Source organism: Mustela nigripes, chromosome 5 (genome assembly GCF_022355385.1).
Source record: "Mustela nigripes isolate SB6536 chromosome 5, MUSNIG.SB6536, whole genome shotgun sequence".
NCBI classification, from domain to species: domain Eukaryota; kingdom Metazoa; phylum Chordata; class Mammalia; order Carnivora; family Mustelidae; genus Mustela; species Mustela nigripes.
The window spans coordinates 114,046,043-114,070,465 of record NC_081561.1 but is presented as its reverse complement, the minus strand read 5'-3'; the positions used below and the strand labels follow the sequence as shown (position 1 = coordinate 114,070,465).

Genomic DNA, 24,423 nt, shown 5'->3' with positions numbered 1-24,423 from the left:
AACCCACTGAGCCACCCAGGCACCCCATGAAAAAACAGACTTTTAAACAAAGACTGTAACAAGAGACAAAGAAGGACACATATAATAATGAACGGGATAATCCAACAAGAAGATATAATGTATATATCCATGCATCTAATATAGAAGCACTCAAATACATAAAACAGTTAACAAAAACAAAGGAACTAATAGATAATAAGACAATAATAGTAGGGGAGTTTAATACCCCATTTTTATCAGAGGATAAATCATCTAAACAGAAAATCAACATGGAAACAATGGCTTTGAATGACAAACTGGACCAGATGAATTTAACATATATTCAGAATATTACATCTTAAAACAGCAGAATACACATTCTTTTCAAGTGTACAGGGAACATTCTCCAAAACAGATCACATATTAGGCCACAAAACAAGCCTCAACAAATTCAAGAAGATCAAAGTCATACCATGCATCTTTTCTAACAAGAATCCTATGAAACTGCAAGTCAGCCACAGAAAGAATCTAGAAGGGCCACAAATACATAGAGGTTAAATAATGTGCTACTAAATGATGAATGCGTCGACCAGGTAATAAGAGAAGAAATAAAAAATACATGGAAACAAATGAAAATGAAAATACAACGGTCTAAAACTTCTGGATACAAAAAAAGAAGTTTTAAGAAAGAAGTTTATAGCAATACAGACCTACCTAAAGAAGCAATAAAAGTATCGAACAACCTAACCTTATGCCTAAAGGAGCTAAAAAGAGAACAAAAACAGAAGTTTAAAGCCAGCAAAAAGAAAGAAATAATAAAGATCAGAACAGAAATAAATGATAAAGAAACTAAAGCAAACAAACAAACAAAAACAATAGAACAGATCAATGAAACCAGGAGCTAGTTCTTTGAAAATATCAATAAAACTGATAAACCTCTAGCCAGACTTACCAAGAAAAAAAGAGAAAGGACTCATATAAATAAAACCATAAATAGGAGAGAAGAAATATCAATGAAGACCACAGAAATACAAATAATCATAAGAGAATATTATGAAAAACTATAGGTTAACAAGTTGGACAACCTAGGAAACTGATAAATTCCTAGCAATACGTATAAGCTACCTTCTGATCAAACAGTAAGAAATACAAAATTTGAAAAACTGATAACTAGGAGATAAGTGGAATCAGTAATAAAACAAAACAAAACAAAACAAATAAGAACTGCCAATAAGCAAAAGTCAAGGACCACATGGTCTCACAGGGGAATTCTACCAAACAATTAAAAAAGAGTTAATACTTACTCTTCTCAAACTGTCGCCCCCCCGCCAAAAAAAAAAGAAATGGAAGGAAAATTTCTAAACTCCTTCTACAAGGCCAAAATTATCCTGACACCAAGACCAGATGAAGATTCCACTAAAAAAGACTACAGGCCAATATTCCTGATGAACATAGATGTAAAAATTCTCATCAAAATACTAGCAAACTGAATCTAACCATACCTTCAAAAACTCATTCACAACAATCAAGTGGAATTTTTTCCTGGGATGCAAGGATGGTTCAATATTCACAGATGAATCAATATGTACATCACATTAGTAAGAGAAAGGATAAAAACCATATAATTATTTGAATTGATGCAAAAAAAAATCATCTGAAGTATAACATACATTCATGGCAAAACCCTCAATAAAGTAGTTTTAGAGGGAACACACCCCAACATAATAAAGGCCATAAAAAAAAAATCCACAGCTCAAATAATCCTTGATGGGGAAAAAATAAAAGCTTTCCCTATAAGGTCAGAACAAGACAAAGATGTCCACTTTCACCACTTTCATTCAACATAGTGCTGGAAGTCCTAGTCACGGCAGTCAGACAACAAAAAGAATTAAACATCACCCAAATTAGTGAGGAAGAAATAAAATTTTCCCTATTTGCAGATGACAAAAAAATGAAATAGTCCACCAAAAAAAACCTGCTAGAACTGATAAACGGATTCAGTAAAGTTACAGGATACAAAATCGATGTGCAGAAATCTGGTGCACCAATGATGAGTCAGCAAAAAGAAAATTAAGAAATTAAGAAAATAATCTAATTTTATTGCATCAAAAAAAAAAAAAAAAAGAAGATACTTAGGAATAAACCTAAACAAAAAGGTGAAAGAGCTATACTCTGAAAACTATAAACACTGATGAAAAAAATTGAAGAAAACACAAAGAAATGGAAAAACATTTCATGCTCATGTACTGGAAGAACAAATCTTTTTAAATTATCTGTACTACCCAAAGCAATTTACATACAATGCAATCCCTAACAAAATACCAACAACATTCTTCACAGAAAAAACAGACACATAGATAAGTGGAACAGAATACAAAGACCAGAAATGAACCCAGAAAGGTGTAGTCGATTAATCTTCAACAAAGCAGTAAAGAATATCCAATGGAAAAAAGTCTCTTCAACAAATGGGGTTTGGAAAAGTAAACAGCAAAATGCAAAAGAAAGGAACTGGACCACTTTCTTACACCATATACAAAAGTAAATGAATTAAGGACAAAATGGATTAAGGACATCAGTGTGAGATCTGAAACCCTAAAAACCTCAGAAAAGAACACGGGCAACACAGGCAGTACTTTTTTTTTTTTTTTTTAAACATCAGCCATAGCATCTTTTGTCTAGATAGGTCTCTGGAGGCAAGGAGATAAAAGCAAAAATAAACTAGTGGGGCTGTATCAAAATTAAAAGCCTCTGCATAGTAAAGGAAACAATCAACAAAACTAAAAGGCAACCTGTGGAATGGGAGAAGGTATTTGCACATAACATATCTAACAAAGGGTTAGTTTCCAAAATATATAAAGACCTTACAAACCTCAATACCAGAAAACCCCACAAATGATCTAATTAAAAATGGCAGAAGACATGAACAGACATTTCTCCAAAGAAGACATGAGGCCAAGAGACACATGAAAAAATGTTCATCATCACTAATCATCAGGGAAACATAAATCAAAACCACAAGTAAATACCACCTCAGAATGGCTCAAATCTGTGGCTCAACACAAGATTTCAAGGGTTGCAAGGATGTGGAGAAAAAGGAATCAATGCACTGTGGTGGGAATGTAAACTTGTGTAGCCACTGTGGAAAACAGTACAGAGGTTCCTCAAAAAGTGGAAAATAGAACTACCCAACAATCCAGTAATGGCACTATGGGCAATTGCCTAAAATACAAAAACACTCATACAAAAGAATGTATGTACTCCTATGCTTACTAGAGTGTTATTTATTATACCCAAGTTATGGAAGCAACCTAACTGTCCATCAACTGATGAATGGATAAAAACGTGGTATATAGTATACACACACACACACACACACACACACACACAATTGAATATTATTCAGTTAAAAAAGAATGAAGTCTTGCCATGTGCAATGATATGGATGGAACTAGAGTATAATGCTAAGCAAACTAAGTCACTAAGAGAAAGACAAATATACGATTTCACTCATATGTGGAATCTAAGAAACAAAACAAACAAAGGAGAAGAAAGGGAGGGAAGTGGAAGGGAAGGAACAGGGTAGTGAGGAAGAGAGAGAGAGAGAAAGAGAGAGAGAGATCAAGAAGCACACTCCTAATTATAGAGAACATACTGATGGTTACTAGAGGGGAGGTGCGGGGGGATGGGTTAAATTGGTGATGAGGATTAAGGACTGCACTTGTCCTGTTGAGAACAGGGTGGTGTATAGAATTGTTGAATCAGTATATTGCATACATGAAACTAATAGAACACTGTGTGTTCAACTGGATTAAAATACAAACTTAAATAAACAACAAAAAAGGAAATAACTTTATGAAACCTAAAAAAAAATTCTTGAACATTTAGGATAATATGTTATGAAGCTTTGAATCTTATTTAAATTAAATCTTATTTAAACTATTTGCTTCTGGGGAACTCTTCTGATACTTACTCTTCTGCCATCAGGGAAAGGGCAATCATATCATTACTGCTAAATGGGGTAAAAGTCCACATTCTACTTATCCTCCATCCATAACCTACAAGTTAGGAGACATTTCTCTACCATTGGTCAGGTGTAGTAAGGCTTCTCACTAGGCTTTCATAGATGCCACCCTGCTTTGTAGGTCAGAGGGGTCTTATTACTGCTTCACATGCCCCTCTTCTCCCACAGTTGGAGACATTGCTCATTAACTCTGGGCTATGGGGAAAGATCTGACTCTTTAGTAAGCCACCTCTGACACCAATCTAGCAGACTGTAGAGGAAGGAATCCTCATTACATCTGGGTGAGGGTACAAGTCTATGTTTCCCTCATGGTCTCCACTGACACGAGGGGCATGAGAGACAGGCAGAAGTTCTTGTTATCATCCAGTGGTAATCAAAGTCCCAGTTCATCATTCAGTCTTCTGGCCTCAATACAACTCAGGGGTGCTCATTATAGCTGAGGGTGGAAGTCTTGGCCCCTATTCAAACTTTGCTTACAAAGGTTACGGTGGGTCCACAGTTTATTCTATGATGTTTGGACAAGAGTAGGTCAATTATTACCTAAATGTTTTCTGGTAGGGTGTCTTTTCTGGTTCTTCAGCTAGAGAGAGAAAGTTTTGATTGGGACTTTCTTATTTTTACCTGCTGGTGTTCTGGGGTTATAAGCTTTTCTACCACCAAATTAATGAAGTATGAGACAAAAAGGAAATCCAGGAAATAAATTGTCATGTTATTTCTTGGTTCAAATGTCCCTAGACAGTCTGCCTTCTTCTCTCTGCATTTCAGAGTATTTTTATGTTTGTTTTATATAATTACCTATGTGTGTGGTTTTTACCTATACCTGATGGGAAGAACAGGAATAAGTGCATCTACTCTATCTTATTGACAATACTGACTTGTATTAGCACTGTTTTGAGAATCAGAAACTACATGAACATGAATAATTTCCTTACAAATATACAAAAGATATGAATTTCTATATACTTATATTCCTTCATATAACCAAAATTATATACTAGCAACTGTTTTTGGATTATCTGAATTATGTCCCATTTTTCATAATACATAAAAAGACAAATCCCTTTAAATATTGATTACACAGTTTTGTTTATGCAAAGAGACAGGTTTCTCTTACTGAAACAAAACAAACAAAAAAGATTTGACATTAATAATTCTAAAATATTTTATCTATGTTTCCAACATTTAAATGGATTATACCCAATAATAACATTCAGAAGATTATTCTGGGGCAATTCTCAAGGTATGAATTTTCACTAAATATATTACTGTAATTTTGATAATATATTGGTAAAAATTACAGCATTATTTTTTTCCCTCTCTATAATGCATGACTTTAATATTGGCTGTGAAATTTTCAAGTTTACTTCAACTAGGCTGTATAATTTTTAACTTTAGGAACTTTTATTCCATTCCTTATTTTATTTTATTTTATTTTTTTAAACTTTTTTTTTTTTAAGATTTTATTTATTTGTCAGAGAGAGAGAGAGAGCGAGAGAGTGCAAGCACAGGCAGAGAGTGGCAGGCAGAGTCAGAGGGAGAAGCAGGCTCCCTGCAGAGCAAGGAGCCCGATGTGGGACTCGATCCCAGGACGCTGGGATCATGACCTGAGCCAAAGGCAGATGCTTAACCAACTGAGCCACCCAGGCGTCCCTCCATTCCTTATTTTATTAGATCATTTTATTCTTGTAAGCTATCACAAAAATCTTTGTGGAAAAATAGAGACTGTCTTAAGTTTGATTTTTGTGTGAGGTAGGGATACATCATTAATATGCAAGTTGTTTGTACTTTGGGGAACTGGGGCCAAATCAATGGACCTCTTGGAGGCCATTTAAGACCTATTTAGAGTTTTCCCACCCCACAAGATGGAAACTGGATATATTTATTCATTGATTCCTATCTGTTACTGATTGTGAGCTGAACTTGGGGTTATTAACTCCTTACCATTTCTTATGAAGGGAGTTTCAAATATTGTAAAAGACAACCATCATTGTGTAAGAGAATGGAGAGAAAGAAAGTTATATGTGCAGGACCCCGATTGTATGTGATACTCTGGAATGAGCATAAGTAAAATACTTTTTTTAAAAAATTGAACAATGTGCTCGCTTCGGCAGCACATATACTAAAAAAATTAAACAAATAAACATCTAATATAAATATGCCTCCGTGTGTTGGAGCAGTCAGAACTCCTTCATTTATAAGTCTTCTACCTTTGGGGAATCTGGGTGGATCCACAGGTGACGCATCTGACTCAGTTTCAGCCCAGGTCATTATCTGAGGATTGTGAAACAACCACACCTCAGAGCTCTGGAGTTGGCTTGAGATTCTCTCTCTCTCCCTCTCGCTCTCCTGTGTCCCTCCCCCCACTCACGTGCACTCTCTCTCTCTCAAGTAAATAAATAAATAAAATCTTAAAAAAAAAAAAAAAAGTCCTCTACCTTTGCTTAGAGAAATTCCAATTTAGAACAAAGGGCTCAATTTTTTTTTTTTAAGATTTTATTTATTTGACAGACAGAGATCATAAGTAGACAGAGAGGCAGGCAAAGAGAGAGAGAGAGAGGAGGAAGCAGGCTCCCTGCGGAGAAGAGAGCCCAATGCGAGGCTCAATCCCAGGACCCTGGGATCATGACCCGAGCCAAAGGCAGAGGCTTTAACCCACTGAGCCACCCAGGCGCCCCAAAGGGCTCAATTTTTGTTCAGGCAGATACACTGTTTAGGTTTCTTAATTTTAACAAAATGAGGTCCATCTCACTACATATCTGTCATTTCTAAAAAGTGACTGCTTTTAAAAAACTAGAATTTTAGCATTGGAAGAAATCAAGATATTCCAGTTATTTTCCTAGTTAGCAACACACAAAATAGTTTTAGTCTCCACTTAAATACTTTGAAAAAAATTAAAATTTATTCAAATCATTGGAGATTATAACAGTTACACTTAAATACTACCTACTACCAATTAATCAGCTAAATTTTGCTTATGTTATGCATATAAAAGAGATAAATATGAAAAAGCTTATTTCACTCAGAGAATTCCTTTGATATTTTTATTATCCACATTTTGGTAGTTTTTCTCTGGCCCTTTGACTACATATACAAAAACAGCACAACCATATAGTCACCATCTGATTACAATTTCATTTAATCATTGCCTTAGACTTTCCCCACTTGTATTTAACGTGTTCTCACCCAGACCCCATCTCTGGACAACTCTGTACTCAGTGTCTTCTCTAGCAATTCCTGCCTCACACTGTTTGCACTTATTCTTCATCATGCGGGTGTCTCTACCATGTGGCTCTTTGCTTTTCCAAAATTACTTCTGAAAATTTCATTATTTTAGATTGCTCTTAGCTCTTTTATACCAGACTGATATTCATAAGTTTCCACATTGTGGATTTGTTCCCTCAGAATTTTGGTAATTTTTTACATGTCTGGGGGTTTAAGAGTATGGCAAACAAATGATTTTTTCCAATACACATATGGATTTAAGCAACTAATTTAAGATACAGTATTTTCCTCAAGGACTTAAGTGATCTATTTAAACTTCTCCAGAAAAGATAGAAAAAATGTTTTCTGTATTCCTGCTTTATATCCACAAATGTTACAATGCAGGATAATATGTTTTTCTTTTCATTCATATATTCACAATTTAGGGTACCTATCTAATAGCTAAGGGCATGAAATTGACCCCTTTAATTTCTGTTTTTCAATAATTCTTGCCTCTTTGTAACTCTGATTCAGACTGAAACAAAACAAAATCTTAAGTGTCTCATCAATATACACACACACACGATCATGTACACCATATGGATGTACACCTGCACACCTTTAAAAAACACCCCCTCATGACAATAAAATTGGCCTATACACTTTATCTGCTCATATAAAGTAGAGTTTAATACACTCTGGTATTGCTGTTTAGGTTACTGACTAAATCTTTTGCCCTTTATTCTCTTTCGCTTTAACCCAGAGGAGTCTATCAAGAGACCATGTATAGAAATATCAAGTAAAATATATCATAAAAAAGGAACTCTGAGAACCTAGTGACCTGAAAAAATGTTACTTATAAAACTAATGACCTAAGAATGCCTTTAAATATGAGAGCATCTAGTATGGCAAAGAGACCTTCAAAATGGACTTGTAAGCACTGATCCAGATAGAAGATTAAATAGCACAATATATATTAAAAAGTATAAGGTAAAACAGGAAAATTTGGAATCTTTCATTCCACAGAAGCATTTCACTCACCTACTGAGAAAACTAACTTCTTTTCTTCCTTCTTTCCTCCCTCCCTCCCTTCCTTCCTCCCTCCCTCCCTTTCTCCCTCCTTCCCTCTTCTTTCTTTCTGTCTTTCTTTCTTTCTTTTCTCTGTATTTTATGGTTTTCTATTTTGGTGTCCATCTAGTTTACACTTTACCTATATTAAAAAATACTGTATAATATATTTGTATAGCAAGTCAAATATTGATTCATATGCTATCACACTATGCTAAGTAGGATTTTCATGGGCTTATTAGTACAATTAAATAATAAATGTAAATTATGTTCAGATGCTTATACACAGTTTTCTATAAATTTTTGTTTTGTATCTTAAGAATTTCTAACAGATTTCTAAAGTGATTGTTAATATACTTATTGGCATTATGGATATTGGTTTTACATATTGGTTATGTGGATACATTAAGTCTTCATGTTGGCCATAGTGAATAAAAGTATTGATTTTCAATTCTCTAATCAATAAAATATCGGTATGTTTTATAGTCAAGTGGCAAAACCAAAAGGAGTCATCCATAACACCTAGCTAAAGATTAAATCAATAGATGAAGTTCTTATTAGTGTTCAAAATGACAGTTTTATTTTGACAGGAGAAAATATAGTTGTTATGTCCTTTTTCATTTATAATAGTGGGGCAGAGGTCAAATATGCATAATGAATTTGAATTCACAATTTCTTTAGATAAAAAACCCTTGAAGCTCAGAAATTCATTTTTAAATAGATAGATTATCCCTAGTGTACAGTTCAGTAGACTTCATTAGAAATTATGGATGAGCATTTATAATCCTGAAAGGGACTACAGATCTGTTTATATACAATTCTCTCAATAAACCCATACTATTACACAAGGTACATTTTCTGTGTACATAATCAGCTAGTTGTTTTTCTTTCTACTTTCTGCCATAATTAAATAAATATAAAATGTTTTTTATTCAATTTGTACTTCTCAAGCAATCTTCATAAAGATCCACATAAAGTCTCATAATTAAACCTAATTATGAATAAATTTGTTTCAGATTTGCTTTCTAATTCAGGAACACTAGAAGAAGCAAATGACATCTTTTTATACCAGTTCTGATTTTTTTTTACTGTTATTTACTAGATCTAAATAAATGTTTTTAGGCTTGGTAATGTACTTCTTCCAACATATTTTTGTATATTTTTATTCATTTTCATAATCTGGTATCATTAGCAGGAAACTAGTTCATATTAATTGGGAAAGAAACTGGTTGACATAGGAAAAAACAGTTTTGATAATTTCCATAAAGACACATACTATAATTATCATACATTCTCCTTTTGGACTTCCTTTGTAAACTTATTTTCTCCAGTAACAAAATAATATTCTACCTCTTGACTTTGAATAGTTGTATGGAATGCCACTTATTTATGCAATTTCATATTTGAGGAAACTGTTTTCTTATTTTGTGTTATTGCAGATCATATTGTGATGAATATCCTTATAAATAGTTTGGTTTTCTATTTTTTTATAATTATAAATTCCTACATGATGATTTTCTGTTTCAAAGGGCATATGTTATTTTTAGAATTTCTCATTCCCATTTCCACCTTGGTTTTCAGATGTTTGTATCACTTTATAATACCATGAGCAGTGTCACATCAGATTCACTAGTCTGCTCCCTGGTTACACTGGCAAATAGATGAATAAATAGCTCCATAAATAGAACTAGTAGGCAGATTATGGTATTTGAATATTATTTAATTTTATATTTTCACTATAAGTAGGTTTAAACTTTTTTTTAAATATTTTATTTATTTATCTGACGGACAGAGATCACAAGCAGGCAGAGAGGCAGGCGGATAAGAGGAAGCAGGCTCCCTGCTGAGCAGAGAGCCCGATGTAGGGCTCCATCCCAGGACCCTGAGATCGTGAGCTGAGCCAAAGGCAGAGATTTAACCCACTGAGCCACCCAGGCGCCCCTAAACTTTTTATATTATTAGACATTGATAATTTTTATTGTGTAAAATGCTTATATACTTTACCAAATTACTTTTTTAGAAGGTTCTCCCTCATTTTTTTATTAATTGATGTCAATTTGTATTCTGTTGATACTAACAATGTCCCTCATATGTAATATGTCAATTTTCCTACTGTGTCCTTAAACTTTTATTTTCTTATTTTTTAATAAGATTTAAAAAATTGTTTTGTGCCTTGTGTTTTTCTTCTTTTTTAAAAAATGTATTTCAGGTACATATTCTTTCATTTTTAAATGGTTATATTTTGATTCTATAGCAGAAGGCTAAAAAGAGTCAAAGAAAAAATAACCGGGGTGCCTGGGTGGCTCAGTGAGTTAAGCCACTGCCTTCCGCTCAGGTCATGATCTCAGGGTCCTGGGATCGAATCCCGCATCAGGCTCTCTGCTCAGCAGGGAGTCTGCTTCCTCCTCTCTCTCTCTCTGCCTGCCTCTCTGCCTACTTGTGATCTCTCTCTGTCAAATAAATAAATAAAATTAAAAAAAGAAGAAGAAAAAATAACCAATTTTACCACTTGGTTTTTACTAAGTTCCAAAGGTTAATGTAGGTGTCCTAAGGTCTGCTTTAAACCTTAATCAGAAATGATAATTGAGAATGAACTCTGGTTTCTTTTCAGAGTAAGAGGCATGCTGAACAAGCATGAAAAATACCAGAGATAATTCATTTCTGGGATCAAAAATAGCTGAAAACAATATTTAGTAATGAATTAAAAGAAATTAAATTCATTCTTATATTTCAAAATTATAGAAGTCTATGAGGTAGTTATTGCAAAGAAATACCACTGATGAAAAATCATGAATTTCTGCAACTGATGTTAGAAGAATCAAGGAATTGACACTTAACAGTGAAATAATATGACTTCTTAAATTGTCTGTGTCAAAACAAGAGGATCAATTAATACAAAAAAAAGGAACTGGACCAAGTCTGGAACAAGATATAGTTCCTTTAATAAATTCTGGCTAAAATATCTTCCAGTCACTTCTTTATTACAAACTGAGAGGTGAAACTACAACCCAATCAGTGACGCTTTATATTGTACACAAAGGTCAACCTCAGAAAACTTCCCAGGTGAGAAGTGGTTACTCTTCACCATGAGTTTACAAAAAAGGGGGTGGGTAGGATATATACCCAGCAGTTTTGGAGGGTTCTGTCTAGTAACTGAATACAAAATTATATCTATATAACAAGGAAAGACCTAAATAAAGAATGTCTTACAGATTACTACAATAAGAGTAAGTGCAATGAACAAATGCTATGAACTTCACATATATCCAGTTCTGCATTTACTATGTTACATGGATTTCTTTTATTATTCCCTTTAATGGTCCCATGAAGAAACTCTAGTTGTATTTATTTTTTATTTTTATTTTATTTTTATAGTTTCAAGTTTTATTTAAATTCTAGGTATTTGGGGCACCTGGGTGGCTCAGTGGGTTAGACGGCTGCCTTCGGCTCAGGTCATGATCCCAGAGTTCTGGGATGGAGCCCCACATCGGGTTCCCTGCTCAGCAGAGAGGCTGCTTCTCCCTCTGCCTCTGCCTTCCACTCTGCCTACTTGTGCTCTTTATCTCTCTGTCAAATAAATAAAATCTTTTTAAAAAAAGAATTCTAGGTATTTAACGTACAGTGCATTATTAGTTTTAAAAGTAGTATTTAGTGATTCATCACTTACATATAACATCCAGTGCTCATCAAAAGTGCCCTCCTTAATACCTATCACCTATTTAACCTAACCTGCTGCCCACCTCCCTTCCAGCAACCCTCTATGATTAAGTATTTGTTTTATGGTTTTCCTCTCTCTCTCTCTTTTTTTCCCCCATGTTCATCTGTTTTGTTTCTTAAATTCCACAAATAAGTGATTCATATGGTATTTGTCTTTTTCTGACTTATTTCGCTTAGCATAATACACTCTGGCTCCATCCATGTCATTGCAAATGGCAATATTTGATTCTTTTTGATGGCTGAGTGATGTTCCATTGTATATACATACCACTTCATTATCCATTCTTCAGTTGATGGGCATTTGGGTTCCTTCTATAATCTGGCTATTGTTGATAATGCTGCTATAAACATTGGGTACATATATCCTTAGGATCAAAGTTTTTTATACTTTGGATAAATTCCAAGTAGTACAATAGTGGGAAGAGTGGGAAGAGTTCTATTTTTAACTTTTTGAGGAACCTCCATACTGTTTTCCACAGGGGCTGTGCCAGTTTGCATCCCCACCAACAGTGTTAGAGTATTCCTCTTTCTCTATATCCTTGCTAAGGTATGCTGTTTCCTGAGTTGTTCATTTTAGCCATTCTGACAAGTGACATATCGCATAGTGGTTTTGATTTCTATTTCCCTGATGATGAGTGATGTTGAGCACCTTTTCATGTGTCTCTTAGCCATCTGCATGTCTTCTTTGGAAAAATGTCTGTTTGTGTCTTCTTCCCATTTCATAACTGGATCGTTTTTTGGGTGTTGTGTTTTATAAGTTCTTTATATATTTTGGAAACAAACTTTATCAGATACGTCATTTGCAAATATTTTCTCCCATTCCATAGATTCCCTTTTAGTTTTGTTGATTGCTTCCTTTGCTGTGCAGGAGGAGCTTTTTATCAGGATGATATCCCAATAGTTAATATTTACTTTTGTTTCCCTTGCCTCAGGAGACATATCAAGTAAGAATTTGCTAATGGCTGATGTCAAAGAGGTTACTGCTTGTGTTCTCCTCTAGAAGTTTTATGGTTTCATATCGCACACTTAGGTCTTCAGTCCATTCTACATGTTGTACAGTTTTCCCAACACCATTTATTGAATAGACTGTCTTTTTTCTTTCTTTCTTTCTTTTTTTTTAGATTTTATTTATTTATTTATTTGTCAGAGAGAGAGAAAGAGAGCGCGCGAGTGAGCGAGCACACAGGCAGGCAGAGGGGCAGCAGAGGCAGAGGGAGAAGCAGGCTCCCGGCTGAGCAAGGAGCCTGATGCGGGACTCGATCCCAGGACGCTGGGATCATGACCTGAGCCGAAGGCAGCTGCTTAACCAACTGAGCCATCCAGGTGTCCCTAGACTGTCTTTTTTCTATTGGATATTCTTTTTTTTCTTTTTAAAGATTTTATTTATTTATTTGACAGAGAGAGATCACAAGTAGGCAGAGAGGCAGGCAGAGAGAGAGGAGGAAGCAGGCTCCCTGCTGAGCAGAGAGCCCGATGCGGGACTCGATCCTGGGACCTGAGATCATGACCTGAGCCGAAGGCAGCGGCTTAACCCACTGAGCCACCCAGGTGCCCCTATTGGATATTCTTTATTGCTTTGTTGAAGATTAACTAACCATACAGTTCTGGGTTCATTTCTGGGTTTTCAATTCTACTCTACTTACCTATGTGTGTGTTTTTATGCCAGTATCATACTGTTTTGATCACTACAGCTTTGTCATATAACTTGAAGTATGGAATCCTGATGCCTCCAGTTTTATCTTTTTCAAGACAGCTTTGGTTATTCAGTCTTTTGTGGTTTCATACAAATTTGGGGATTGTTTGTTCTAGCTCTGTGAAAATGTTGTTGGTATTTTGATGGGGATTGATTTGGGTAGTATAGACATTTTAACAAGTTTGTTCTTCTAATCCATGAGCATGGAATGCTTTTTCATTTCTTTGTGTCATCTTCAATTTCTTCCATAAGTCTTTTATAGTTTTCAGAGTACAGATCTTTGACCTCTTTGGTTAGGTTTATTCCTAGGTATCTTAGGGTTTTTGGTGCAATTGTAAATGAGATCAATTCCTTGATTTCTCTTTCTGCTGCTTCATTATTGGTGTATAGAAATGCAACAAATTTCTGTACATTGATTTTATATCCTGCAACTTTTCTGAATTCATGGATCAGTTCTACCAATTTTTTGGTGGAGTCTTTCTGGTTTCCTACATAGAATACCTTGTCATCTGCAAACAGTGAATGTTTGTCTTCTTCCTTGCTGATTTGAATTCTTTTTATTGCTTGATTGCTGAGGCTAGGACCTCCAGTACTATGTGAAATAACAATGGTGAACATCTTTGTTCATAACATAACATAACATAACATAACATAAGTGAAAATCTTTGTCTTGTTCTTGACCATAGAGGAAAGGTTCTCAGTTTTTCCCCACTGCAGATGATATTAGCTATGGGTTTACATGTATGGTCTTTATGATGTTGAGATATGTTCCCTCTAAACCTACTTTGTTGAGGGTTTTAATCATGAATGGATGCTTTACTTTGTCAAATACGTTTTCTGCAGCTATTGAGAGGACCATATGGTTCTTACTCTTTCTTTTACTAATGTGGTATATCACCTTGATTGATTTGTGAATATTGAACCACCCTTGCAACCCAGGAATAAGTTCTTTTAATGCACTATTGGTTTCGGTTTGCTAGTATCTTGTTGAGAATTTTTGCATCCATGTTGATCAGGGATATTGGCCTGTAATTCTTCTTTTTAATAGCGTCTTTGTCTGGTTTTGGAATCAAGGTCATACTGGCCTCATAGAATGGGTTTCAGAATAGAATTTCCTTCCATTTCTATTTTTTGGAACAGTTTGAGAATAGGTATTAATGCTTCTTTAAATGTTTGGTAAAATTTCCCCCAGAAGCCATTTGGTCCTGGACTTTTATTTGTCAGGAGATATTTGATTAGTGATTCCATTTCTTTGCTGATTATCAGTCTGTTCAAATTTTCTATTTCTCCATGTTTCAGTTTTGGTAGTTTATATGTTTCTAGGAATTTACCTATTTCTTCAACATTGTCCAATTTATTTATATACAGTTTTCCATAATATTCTCTAATAATTGTTTGTATTCCTATGCTATTAGTTGTGATCTCTCCTCTCTCATTTGTGTTTTTATTTATTTTGGCCCTTTCTCCTTTCTTTTTGATCAGTCTGGCTTGGGGTTTATCAATTTTATTAATTTTTTCAAAGAATCAGCTCCTGGTTTCATTGATCTGTTCTATTGGTTTTGTTTGTTTTTGTTTCTATTTCATTTATTTCTGTTCTAATCTTTATTGGTTCCCTTCCTCTGCTGACTTGAGGTTTCATTTGTTGTTCTTTTTTCTAGTTCCTTTAGGTGTAATATTAGGTTGCATATTTGAAAATTTTCTTGTTTCTTATAGGACTGTATTACTATATATTTCCCACTTAAGACCTTATTTCCCTCTTATGACCACTTCTGCTGCATCCCAAAGGTTTTGGACCATTGTGTTTTCATTTTCAATTGTTTCCATGTATTTTCTTAAAATTTCTTCTTTAATTTGCTGGTTAGCCCATTCATTCTTTAGTAGGATGTATTTGTGGTCTTTCCAAAATTTTTGTTATGGTTGACTTCAAGTTTCATATCATCTGTGATTGGCAAATATACACGGTATGATCTCAGTGTTTTTGTACTTGTTGAGCCTTGATTTGTGACCTAATCTACTCTGGAGAATGTCCCATGTATACTTGAAAAGAATGCAGCTTTAGGATGGAATGATTTGAATATATCTGTTAAGTCCATCTGATCCATCTTTGAAGAAATAGGTAAATTCCTAGAAACATATAAAGTTTGAATCAGAATCCATCTGATTCAAAGCCATTCTTTCTTTGTTCATTTTCTCCTTAGATGCTCTGTCCATTGATTAATGGAGTATTAAAATTGCTTACTATGAATGTATTATTACCAATGAGTTTGTTTATGTTTATTTTCATTTCATATATTTGGGTGGCCCCAAGTTGGAGGCATAAATATTTATCATTGTTAGATATTCCTGTTGGATAGATCCCTTCATTATGATAAAGTGTCCTTCTTCATTTCCTGTTACATAGTCTTTGGTTTAAAATCTAGTTTGGTAGAAGTATTGTTACTCTGGCTTTCTTTTAATGTCCATTTGCATGATAAATGGGTCTCTACTTACTCATTTTCAATCTGTAGGTATCTTTAGGTCTAAAATGAATCTTTTATAGTTAGCATATAGATGGCTCTTATTGTTTTAGTCTATTTTTACACCCTGTGTCTTTTGATTGGAGCATTTAGGCTATTTACATTCAGAATAATTATTGACAGATATGAATTTACTGCCATTTTCTTACTTGTTTTGTTATTTCTGGAGACTTTATTTGTTCCTTTCTAGTCTTTGTCAGTTTTGGTTTTTCTTTCCCACTCAAAGAGTCTCCTTTAATATATCTGGTGGGGCTGATTTAGTGGTCACAAACTCTTTTAGTTTTCATTTGTCTGGGAAACTTCATTTTTCCTTCTATTCTGAATGACAGCCTTGCTGGGTAAAGTATTCATGGCTGCATATTTTTCCCATTCAGCCCACGGAATATATCATACCACTCTCTTCTGGCCTGCTAAGTTTTTGTGGAGAGATCAGCTGTCAACCTTATTTGTCTTCTCTTGCTTCTTTGTCTTGCTGCTTTTAGAATTTTTTTCTTTATCTCTATATTTTGCAAATCCAGGAGGCTGGACATAACTACAATATGTCTTGGTCTTGGCCTGCTTTTGTTGATTTTGATGGGAATTCTCTATGCCTCCTGGATTTGGATGTCTGTATTCTTCCCCAGATTAGGGCAGTTTTAAGCTGTAATTTCCTCCAATAAAACTTCTGCCCCCTTTTCTATCTCTTCTTCTGGGATTCCTATGATAGGAATCTTATTAGGTTTTATGGATTGACTGAGTTCCTTCAGGCTACATTTGTGATCTAATATTTTTCTTTCCCTCCTCTTTTCAGTTTCATTATTATCCACAATTTTATCTCCTGTATCACTTATTCATTCCTCTGTTTTGTCCATCCTTGTGGCCATTACCTTCAGTTGGTTTCAAACTTCAGTTATCACATTTTTCATTTTGGCCTGACTGGTTTTTAAGTCATTTATCTCTGTGGTAAGAGACTCCCTGGCATCTTTTATGCTTTTCCCAAGAACACCTAGTATCCTTATGATTATTGCCTTAATTTCTGAATCAGGTATATTATTTATATCTGTTTTGATTATACCCCTGGATGTGACCTTTTCTTATTCTTTCTTTCTTTCTTTGTTTGTTTTTTTTTTTTTACATATTTCTTTTTTTTTCTTTTTTAAGATTTTATTTATTTATTTGACAGACAGAGATCACAAGTAGGCAGAGAGGCAGGCAGAGAGGCAGGCAGAGAGAGAGAAAGAGGAGGAAGCAGGCTCCCTGTGAAGCAGAAAGCCCAATGTGGGTCTCAATTCCAGGACCCTGGGATCATCACCTGAGCTGAAGGCAGAGACTTTAACACACTGAGTAACCTAGGCGCCCCCTTGTTCCTTCTTTTGGGATGAATTCCTCTTCCTGGCATTTTGCCTATGTCTTTGTCTTCTCTGTGTTAGGAAACCCTGTTATGTTCCTACTCATGGGAGTAATAGCATTATGAAGAAGAGATCATATACTATCTGGGGCCTGGCATTTCAGGAAGTGGTACAGGTGTGCTGTGTGCATTCTGCCATTATATTTTGGCTGCTCTTTCCTTCAGATCAGTCCTCTGCAGAATTTCTCCTTGCCTGCCATGGGGACTATTTGGACCTTGACCAGAATGTGGCAAGTTTTAACTAGGTGTGCTCTGGTCTGCTTGCTAAAAGAGATCTGATGTTATTTTCACTAGAGCTGAAGCTTTGAAGACCTCAAAGGTCAGTAGATGTGGTGAATGCAGGAGTTTGTGCTGGGCTTCCGGGGGAGGGGCCTGCCACACTGGTTTTCAGCCATACCTGACAAAAGCAGCACCAGCAGAAGAACATAGGGGATGGGGCTGGGTGTGAGGGATTTAGGTCACCACTATCGCAATGTGCTGCTTACTGAAGTTTGTTTATGCTGAGGTGCAGGAGAGGAAAATGGTGCCAGCCCCCTCCTTCATCCCTGAAGAAGGGGATTAGTACCCAACACTGTCCTGGAAGCCCTTACAGAAGAGTGAACAATTTCCCCTCATGTGCCAGGCATCCCTCAGATTGCTGCCTTCACCCTGTCTGTGTCCAGGCCATCTGTCTGCCTGGCAGAAAAATGAATCTTGGGATTACTCCTGGAAGAGGTCTCTCAGTGTTAAAAATCCAAAGTAGTTGGGGACCCATGCTGGTCTTCTGGGGAAGGTGTCACTACAATGGGACTGATGCAGGTTTATCCCAGAAGGGCAGTCACATCAAAACACAGGGGCATGGAGTTCAGAGTGAAGAGCAGCAAAGAGCCAGTGTCCGAGTTAGTCATTCTTTGCAGGTGTCTCTGGGTATGTTGAGGGATGGGGAAAGAAAAGGGCATCCACTGGCTCTTTTGTCCAGAGAGAGGCAATGTTACCTCTCCAATATATACTTCAAGAAGGGGGAACTGTTTCTCCCAATGCAACCCAGGTGACCCCCTCGGCTATCCTTCTCCACAATAGCATCACAGCGCCTGCCAGGCTCCACATCAGTTTTGAACATTTAAAACTCCAGTCTCTGAGCTCTGCTTGTTGTAAAAACTCACAAAAGCATCCCCTCTGGTTTACCCTGTCAATTGTTTTGGGGAAGTGTTTTCCTTGTGCAATCCCCTGTGTACTCCTCTCTCCCTCCCTTTCTCTTTCTCTCTTCTCCCTGTGTACAGGGCTCCCTACACTCCACAGCACCTATGATCCTCTTCTCCAACTCCAGTTTTATATCCATTTTACAGAAGAGAAAACTGGAGCCAGGAAAGCCAAATAAAATGAATGAATAGATGAAAGAATAAATAAATAGAATCAGATCTTTCTGATCTGAGAACTAATGTCCTCAGACTTGCTGATTCATTCAAAATACTTACAATAAGTTGTTATAATTTAAAAATATTTTATTATTTCTCTCTTTTTAAATAATCTTTCCCCCCATAGATTGTGTTTTATTCCACTTAGTCTGTACATACTAATTTGAGTCCATATGCCTCAGGTGAAAAATTGGGCTGTTAACATTAATACCTCTGTTACAACCCTGTTACAAAGATCAATCATGATAATGGCTTTTAAAGTAATTTCATTTCATTTTAAATTACTATTCAAATATCAGCTATTATTATACCATAGTTTTTACTGCTCTGATGGTCAGTTTTAGATGTCAACTTGGCTGGCCTATAGTCCCCAGTTATTCATTAAAACATGAATCTAGGTGTCACTATAAAGATATTTTTTACATATGGCTAACATCCACAATCAGTAAAGAAGAGGAACTTTCCCTAAAAATGTGGATGGGACTAACCCAATCATGTAATAATCCTCAAGAGCAAAACTGAGTTTTTCTGGAGGAAGAAGAAACTCTGCTCTAAGACTACAGCATAAATTCCTGACTGACAATTACAACCTCCCAGCCTACTATAATAGACTTGAGAACTGCCAGTCCTCACTACTGCAGAAGCCAATTCCTTGAAATCTATCTAACTGTTGTCTCTCTCTGTCTCTGTCTCTATCACCTCTCAATCTGTCATCTCTTACTGTTTCTGTTTCTCTCAACGACCCTGAATGATACCTTCCTTATCAGTTTAAATGTTTCTTGAGGAGATACGTTCTTGCGGTAATTTTCTCCCAACTGATCTCACAGTCAAAGAGAGAATTTTAGGTTCTCAATAAGTATATATTAAATAAATAAAATTTCATGTTATTAATACTAGGGAGGGAGCATAAAGCTCTCACAATAGTTTAAGGAAGAAGTTGAGATATTAAAAAAAAACTATCAAAATAAAAATATTTTATTCCATCTACTCTATAGAAATCGCATCTAAGGAGATGTCTGTTCAGCCCAATTTCAAAAAAAAAAATCCTTTTATCTATGTTTTCCTTATTTTCCTTCCTTTTGTGGTCAAAATTTTGATATACCTATTTTTCAAATAATCTAGATTTTGCAAATAACATGTTCTCGGGTTCTTTTTGCTACTTGCACCTAACAAAGTATGATGTATACAGATTTTCTCAAAATAATCTCTTTATGTGTTCTCCAAGGATTGGCAGTAAAGGGAAGATATTTTTATAATACTAAAATTTTTAAAATATGTAAAAAATAAGGTATAGATGTGTGTGTGTGTGTGTGTGTGTATCTACCTCTATTTCTCTATCTATCTCTATATGTGTCTGAATAAATGTTGCTTTTTACAGCTGCTAAAATTCAGACTAGTTTAAATGGAAATAATACATAACAGCATTGTAAAATCGACTTGTTTCTTATAAATATATTTTTTGCAATTTTTTGTTCCTGACATTTGTGCTTTAAGTCAAAAGTACTTATGTGAAAGCAATTGTTTTTTCTTTCTTTTTTACCCGTCTTCTCTGAAATTGTGTAGGAGGAAACGAATCACTACCACTCAATCCCTGACATTAATTCAACAGACACATATTTTGATTTCAGAAGAATTATGGAAACATTCTTTCAGAAGAGAACAATGAAAGATAACATTCTGTATTTAGCACATTTCCCTTTTCCAAGTGGCAATGGAGCGTTGTAACAGCAAAGTAAATTGCTTCCTATTTCTAACTGCTTTATAAAAGTGTGACACTGAGCTGAATCACTGAGAACACATTTGTACACAGTTAAATGAAAAGTTTTATGTGATAGTAGAACTAGGCAGAATTATTTTGCCCTTGGATGTTTTGATGATTCACAATACTTAGGCCGTTGATTTGCGCACAGTAGGGTGATATGCACAGAGCTATTAGGAAACTCCATTTTAAATCTAACGCATTTTTATGAAGGGAATTTTTATACAGATTAGACCTGAATTAAGGGATATAGCAAGTACCGGAGCATAAGTTAACAGTCTTCCTGGGAATATGGTGGGAATGAGGTTACTGAAGCTTCACATAGAGTTTGAAGTCATAGAAGCAGAGTTGCCCAACAAGAATATAAATTACAGCATATTGACATTGCTCATACTGAGCAAGGTTACACAGAGGTTATTAGGAGTGATAAATATCTTCAATTTTCTCTCCTAGCCCTCTGATTTCCTGTGATACCACTGAATACCCTCAATCAGAGGCCAGAAATAAAGAGGGCCTGGGCCATGTATAGGACCATGTGTAGGACCAAACATCTCTGAGCACAGAACAGGGCAGGGAATTTTTCAAGTTTTAAGGAGAGTGGCAAACCCATATATACATACATATGCATGCATATGTACAAGCTGACTGGCAGAAACTTTACCAAGTCTAGGCTGTTTAATGGTGGGATATCAGGTACAAAATTCACATTTTTTAGTCATCTGGATACAAACATTCTATACATGAAATTATAAACAGAATGTGCTGATGAATATAGAATTATTATGATTACAAAAAATATCAATGCTTTTTGATACTGAATGGCCATTAATTCCTACTAGGTACAATAGTACATGCTTAGTATATTTTTTCTCTAATTCTCACAATTAGTCTGAAAAATAGATGTTATTAGATTTACTTTATATACAGTGGAACCAGCTTTCAATATAGTTAATTAATTCACCCAACTTCAGCTAATTAGTAAGTAGTAGAAGCAATATTCTTCACTAGGTTTTGAAGATTCAAAATCAACATCCCTTATGTAATTTCATATTGGCTTCAAGGTATGCACACAATTGCCAAAAAAGAAAGAAACAACATTAGATTGAGGACCCAGAGTAGTGTCCAAAATTCATGACAGTGATTTGAGTGACTATTGATCATTTTTATTTGAACTCCTTTTTCCGCAACTTGAGTAAAAGCTATGAAAAATTTTGAAAAGCTCATCTTGGGCAAATGTTTGTAATAAACAATTCACAAAACATCATATAATTTCAGGCAGTTTACAGAAATTAAAGTCCATCCATAAATTCTTTCCAGGAAAGAATGCATAGACTATAGAAAAACACCAAGGACTTATTCTAATCAATTAGTAAACCAGAACCATCCAAACTCACAGGTCCTGGTGCCACATAAGACCATGAAAGCATAGTTACTCCCCAAACTGTTACTATCCACAGATTTTTAAGATGAAATACCTTACATGTATTCTTGGCAAGTTCCTCTTTCTTCCTAACAAAAATATTTATTTTACCTTATTCTTCTCGTGCTACTCTAACAAATTGCTATAAACTGAGTGGCTTAAAGAACAAACATTTATTTCTCACAGTGTTGGAGGCTCAGAAATCTAAGATCAAGGTGTCAGCAGATTTAGGTTTTGGTAAGGGCCTACCTGCTGGTTTCCAGAGAGCCATCTTCTTGTATCCTCACATGATGGAGACAAGAGAGAGATAGACCATCTCTCTCTCTTGTTCTTTCTTAAAGTCATTAATCCCATGCATGAGAGCTGCACCCTCATGACCTAATTACCTTCTAAAGGTCCTACCTCCAAATACCACCACACTGGCATTTAGGCTTTAACATTTGAATTTTGGGGTAACACAATCATTCAGTCCATAGCATACTGAAAGATATTATTACAGGTAAAGGTAAATAAGACAGATACAGTCTCTGAAGTTCAAGTAAATTTATAATGACCATATCATAAGGATAAATAAAAAGAATGTTGAAATAGAAAATATGAACAAAGGCCTTGTTTAGGTAAGGTGATCAGATAAGTCAATGAAAAGACAATTTTTAGGTTGAAATGGAAGAATGAAAGAAGACAAGTAATGAGCTAGGATTAAACACTCCCCAAAGCAGAAAGACACTTGGCATATTTTCAATTAACAATAATTGCGCCTTGGATAAACCTCATTGGCTACGATACTGCCACTGTGCAAAGCTAACAGTTTGCATATTTTAAGTAGTAGAAGGCCAAAGCTGAACAGAGCAAATTGAATGAGGGAGGACTGGCATAAGATTAGGGTGGAAAGACAGGAGAGCTTAGTTAGATTCAGAGGGCCTTCTTGGTCACTGGGAAACCATGCAGGAGAATGATATGATCAGTTCTTTTTGTTTCTAAAGATCATTCTTGTTCCTGTATTTTAAGTATATTTTAGAGAGGCAAGAGAAGAAACAGAGGGATCATCTAAGTCAATGAAAAAACTACATTAAAAAAAATTATGGTGGCTTTAAGAAGGTTGGAGTGGAAATGGAGAAAAGTGAATGGGTATCAGCTATCCTTTAGACATAGAATGAAAAGGATTTCCCAAAGTTGGATATAAAAAGTAAGGGAAAGGTGAATAAGGGGTATATGACCCCAGAATCTCTGGCTTTAGCAACTTGGTGGACAGTGATGACATTTACTAGATGAGTAACAGGTTTTGGATAAAAAGGGAAACCAGACTTGTGTTCTGCACACAATAACTTTGAGATGATTAAGTGGAAATGTCAAGTAGAAATCTGAATATACCATTCTGAGGTTCAGAGAAATTGTTTTGGCTTAAGATATATTTTGAAAGTAATCATACTTTGAAAATAAAGTATGGCCCTACTCTAGGCCATAAAATTTGGTGAGCAGTGAATATTAAGTAAAAAGATAATGACCCATGACATAATTTAAAGGAACTCTATTATTTTGAGATCTGATATAACTTCTGAAATCAGTGAAAATATTGAGGAGTAGCCAATAAATTAGGGAGAAAACCAGGACTTCATAATGTTGTGAAAGGTAATGCAAAAAGTTAACAAAGAGTTTATAAAATGTGAGATGATAATGTATAAAGAGCTACTGAGAAATCAAATGAGATAAGGACAGAAACTTTTTTTTTCCCCAGTGTGAAATATGTAAGTTTTAGGTGGCTTTGATTGTATAACTTGTTTGGACTGCAGTGGAGATTAGGAATGTTAGCTGAGCAAGTACAAAGTAATAAGTTGTCTAGACAATTAGTCCTTAGAGTTTTGCTGCAAAAATGAGAAAAGAGAAATGAGTTCTCAGCTAGAGAAATTTCTTTTTTAATTTCTTTTTAGTGTAACAGAATTCATTGTTTATGCACCACACCCAGTGCTCCATGCAATATGTGCCTTCCATAATACCCACCACCTGGCTCTCCCAACCTCCCACCCCACACCCCTTCAAAACCCTCGGATTGTTTTTCAGAGTCCATAGTCTCTCATGGTTCCCCTCCCCTTCCAATTTCCCTCAACTCCCTTCTCCTCTCCATCTCCCCATGTTCTCCATGTTATTTGTTATGCTCCACAAATAAGTGAAACCATATGAATTGACTCTCTCTGCTTGACTTATTTCACTCAGCATAATCTCTTCCAGTCCCGTCCATGTTGCTACAAAAGTTGGGTATTCATCATTTCT

At 35.4% G+C, this 24,423-nt stretch overlaps 1 pseudogene; it reads right to left on the bottom strand.

Annotated features, from left to right (window-relative positions):
• Positions 1–22,882: 22,882 nt before the first annotated feature.
• Positions 22,883–22,958, bottom strand: LOC132018805 (U4 spliceosomal RNA; annotated as a pseudogene).
• Between the last annotated feature and the right edge of the window lie 1,465 nt (positions 22,959–24,423).